Source organism: Athene cunicularia, assembly GCF_003259725.1.
Source record: "Athene cunicularia isolate RWA chromosome 3 unlocalized genomic scaffold, athCun1 chr3_part1, whole genome shotgun sequence".
NCBI lineage: Eukaryota > Metazoa > Chordata > Aves > Strigiformes > Strigidae > Athene > Athene cunicularia.
This window is the reverse complement of record NW_020799097.1, coordinates 118,426,168-118,431,359: the sequence shown is the minus strand read 5'-3', so window position 1 is coordinate 118,431,359 and position 5,192 is coordinate 118,426,168.

Genomic DNA, 5,192 nt, shown 5'->3' with positions numbered 1-5,192 from the left:
TTTCTGCATGGGGAGAGAAGAAAATGTGTACGTTCAGAGATGAGATTATAATTACATAATAGTAAGAACAGGAATCAAACTATGTTCAAGGCATGAAAATATCCACTTTAACTTGACAGAGCACTAAGCTTTGAATGAATTTATCTCATTTGGTATATACAGCATATATAGGGACTCTATAAACACGGAGCACCTTTCAAAATTGTTCTTTCTAGTCTTCAAACTGTTCCGAAGAAGTCTCATTCAAGGTGAAAATTAAGAAACTGCAAGGTAACTGCCTTCCATTCAAGGAGCTGTTATAATCTACAATTACTTGGAAGCCTAAGGGGAGGCTGGTCATCTGTCATTTTAGTACTTCAAAGGGGAAAAAAAAAAAAATCACAAGTCACAGTGTCCTCTGCACTTGCTGAAACATAAAATTGATACTAGCATCACCTCATCAGTACATAAGCACCTTCTTTCTTTTGGTAGTTGATGCATGAACTTCCTGCTGGGCTATGCACATAACAGAGTAAACTGCATTTCTCTGCAGCAAAACCCTTGGGGGCAAGAAGGTGCAGGCAGCAGGGCACTGGCCTGGAAAAAGGTTCCTCCAGGTGATGCAACATGTGCTTCCTGAGAAAAGTGCCATGCAGGAAACCAGCTTTGCATTTGGTGCAATTCTGATTTTTTTTTTTTTCCTTGGTTAGGCTTTGTAACCCTCTTTTAGCTAGTCTCAGCACTTATGGCTGGAGGTCCAAGCAAGGATCAGACATTATAAGGACCATTTCTGAAGCTTGCTTAAGTGGATGAGAAGATTCCTGTCAGCTTCAGCAAGCCTTGGGTCAGCCTGCCCTCCAAAAAACTATAGTATGCTTACAGGATATGCAACAACAACAAAAAAAAAAATATTGGAGGAACAGCGTCCTCTTAGGGAATACTTGGGTTTTTCAGGTTTGTTGGTTTTTTTTTTAATTAGCAACATAGCCTGTAAAGGGGACCACTCAGCAATCTGCCTGACTACTGCTGGGTGCTTTGTGGATGTCCAAGAAAAGGTGAGTTTAAGAGAGATACAGAAGAATGCACAATCCCAACAGACTTTTTGAGGCAACACCTCCCATTCTGGAAAGGAAGCTTGAGAGACTACTGCAGGAAAAGCAGTTAAAAAAAATGAATTAAGGCTAATCATGTTGGGAATGGAGAGAGAGCAGTAATTTTTGTACCACAAGCACAACATGCTAATTGTCGTTTCTGTAACTACCATCTTTCATTTCTTTTGAAGTTCTGTGGCCAGCCTCTTTTTGGAACAATAGAGAGGGGGTCAAGCTTACTGTGACAGATTTCTGAGAACTGGTTTCCTCCACTAAACAAGCTACTTGGCACTCTCTCCCTCTGCATCTGGCCATGCTGCCTAAAGATACCTGCAGCCCCGAGTCAGGCACTGTGTGTAAAACCACCTCATTACACCATCTGACTGTTACACCACCCCTGTAGCAAGAGTTAAAATAGCAGAGGTGCTTCAGGAGAGGAGCAAGGAAAAGGTAGGGAAGGGCCATACAACACCTGGAGCCACTTAGAAGTTGCCCTTTCTAGTCTATGGAGTGTCGCAAAAATATTGTAAGATGTTCATGGTTTGCTAGGAAAACTGTTTGTCATTTTAACAGTTTTGACCAGGTCTACACTGTGTTTTATTTGAACAGCATTATTATTAGAAGCTGCTCACTTGCAGAAGCATTTAAGTGGGCACTAAAATGCAAACACTTTGGAATGAAATCTGGTCAGAATAGGTCAGCTGCTCCCAGTTTGGGGGCTTTCTCCATTTATATATAGCATTGCTTAAATGCTAAATTCTTTTCTGTGTAGGTCTTACACAACCCTCATTCTGATCATATACAAAGTATATTCCTACATTGCAAGATTAAATCATTAAGTAGCAATAACTTAAACCTGTCACCTTTATTCTTATGCCTACTGTGTTGTGTTTCTTGTGACATCTTGTCCCCTGAAAGGGAATAAAGGCAGAGATTTTTTTTTTCTACTGACAGGGGTTACAACTATAGCAGCACTCTAGTCCTAAAGTTTAGAGTTGAGAATTAAGGCTACTTCTGGGTAATGCCCCGCCAGAAGTGAAAACTAAAGCCCCCTGTGGAGTCTAGCTTTTAGAGCCTGAAACTTTAGGAAGTAATTTCTGAGCAAATCCTCAACACAAGTTTTGCCAGGCTTCTGAATGCAGGGAAGTAAGTGGTGTAAACTCTGTGGGGGCTCTGGCGAGGAGCGGCAAGAAGGTACAGCAGGGAAGGCTCTTACAGTACTTACACCACAGAAATACCACAAAAGAAATGTTTTTAAAGATACTTAGATGGAGCTGACAAGCAAAATGTTCTCTCATACTCTTGTTCTGTTTCCCACCATGCTGCAGCAGGAAGGAACGTGGGTTTACTTCCAAAAACTGGATCCTTTATTCACACTGTTATTCATTATTTGCACCTGGATCTTGCACAGTATTTTTTCAGGAACTCATTTAGGATCAAACCTTGCCTTTTCTTCCCTTCTTTCACCCCCTGAAGCTGCAAATACTGGAGAAATTACACTCTCCACAGCAGCATTGCAGTTGGTAAAAAATCTGGTAGTAACATTTGAGGAAGGCACAAATGGGTATAATATTCAATGCATATGGATTTTAATTTATTTTGTGGATTATCCTTGAGATTCAGAACAGTGCTAGTGCTACCTCTTAAAGTTCATATAGAAGTCCACAAGCCTAGGAATGCTGAAGCTGTGATATTAAACTTCAGAGGAGAAAAACTTGCCAAAGTGATGGGATCTTTAGCAGATAGCAAACACTGTCTCTGAAGTACAAGCATCCAGAATAAGCATGTCCCAGACTGTTGTGTTTTCCAGTGGGTGAGATGACACACTTGCAAAACAAGTCTGAAACTAAAGAGAAGTAAGTACATGATTAGGTATTACTTGCTTCCCAGAAGCTTTGCCCCATTAAGGACATGAGATTGACAAAACACCTTACACTTTATTGCACACTTTCCTTTTTTCTCACAGGGTAATTTATTACACTTCATTCCAATTTTAGCCCCAGTTCATCCTGACCAGTTTTTCCTGGTGCTTTTGTGGTGCTTATCATGGTATTCTTTTAATGCTTCACACATGGTAACAAAACATAAGTGAAATTATTTTAATCACAGTGGTGAAGTATGTTGTTATCACAATTCAACCACCAGTGAGATCCTACCAAGCTTAAAGTCTTTGCTTCAAAGCATTAAGAACCAACAATTTACATTAAAACAACATTTTAAATGTGATAATTTTCTTTGCAGTATTTCCTGAAAGTGGCTGGATCAATTTTATTAGAAGTTTCTACAGTAACAGAATCAAAGTAAGACAGGTGGGATAGAAAACTCTACCCAGAGTCACGTCAGGTTATAAGCAAGTGAAACAGGCTTCTGTAATGGAAATATAACTATAGCGTCCTGCAAATTTTCATTAAGTAAATACTACCAATTGCATGTATTTTACAGAGCTTTTATCACAACTTGTAACTGATTTTTTAATGGAAAATGAGGGATTGGTAGTGTGGCTTTAGCTGTGCTCTAGGGAGGACTTCACGAAGCTATAATCATGAAGTCCAAGCTTGTAACATCTGCTTAGCAACAATTTTATCTGTTGACAAACATCAACAGAATCGCTACCTTCATTCTGCCAGCTTGTATTGTTGTTTTGGTTGAGGGCATGAACCCATTTCAAATTCAGATTAATCCTTTTCCCAGTACACCTAGTATTAAGAAAATATTTTTAATCAGATTCTTGTTTTCTCACAAAGCTTTCCAAGCTCTGATTGAGGTACCCTGATAGAGGGGGAAGGAATGGTGGCCAGTGCCTTCCCTCACTCACTGACTCTCAGTTGAAGCCTGGTGCCTGCCTGCTGCTGGAAGCACTTGTGACTCCTTTTTTAAAATTTTCAACATTTCAAGCTGAACACATTCCTTTCATTATCACTATTCACAAACCAGTAAACAAAATTTTCATGTGTTTTATCTCTAGTGCGAGAAAATAGCTTAGCACTTTCTAAATTTAATCCATTTGCATGCTGGCCATAGAGATAAGCATAAGCCCTATATGCTGGTATAAAAGAAACCAATATGGTGACAGTGCCACACTATATTTGCAGCTTTATACAAATAATTGCCTGGATTTTTGGCTGTGACTAATGTTTAATAGGAGTGGTACAGCAATATCCTCCTAAAATTGAATTCTAGCACAATAAATAGCCTATAAAGCCAGGTCATCTCTTCGAGCTATTCTTGGTGTTAACTCTGAAGAAATGCTTTGCCTTGAGCGGAGGCACAGTTTAGTGCTGAGTGATGGTCACTTCCCGGGTGCTTTTTGAACCTGATTCAGCAGGTTTCAATCACATGTCCTATGAGGAGCAGCTGAGGGAACTGGGGCTGTTTAGTCTGGAGAAGAGGAGGCTGAGGGGAGATCTCATTCCCCTCTATAGCTACCTGAAAGGAGGCTGCAGAGAGCTGGGGATGAGTCTCTTGGACCAAGTAACAAGCAATAGGACAAGAGGGAATGGCCTTAAGCTGTGCCAGGGCAGGGTTAGACTGGCTCTTAGGAATCATTTCTTCCCAGAAGGGGTTGTTGGGTGTTGGAATGGGCTGCCCAGGGCAGTGGTGGAGTCCCCATCCCTGGAGGGGTTGAAGAGTTGGGTTGACCCAGCACTGGGGGATCTGATGGAGTTGGGATCTGTCAGTGTGAGGTTAATGGCTGGACTGGATGATCTTCCAGGTCTTTTCCAACTGAGATAATTGTGTGATTCTGAGCTGAGACCTCAACCCTCTGGGAACCTGGGCCGCTGCAAAGCTGGTCCTGAGGTTATGGTCGGCTTCAATCAAAAGACATGCGCTCTTTTGTCTTCCTTCTGCCTTGTAACTTCCAGCCCCTTCAGTGTTCATCCCAGCTGGAAGGTAACGGAGCGCGAGCAGCCACCAGCAGCAGCGGGCAGCTCTGAGGGCCAGCCGATGGCCGGCAGGGGCTGAGGGGAGGGTGCTCCCCGGCCAGGAGCAGAGCTGGGTCTCCCCAAAAACCCCTGGGCGACTGGGGAGGTGGTGGCAAGGTGCCGCTGCACCCAGGAGCAAGGAACTGGGGGAGCAACCGTCCCTGCGGAGCCTCGAGTGCCGAGGGCCCTGGAGAAGCTG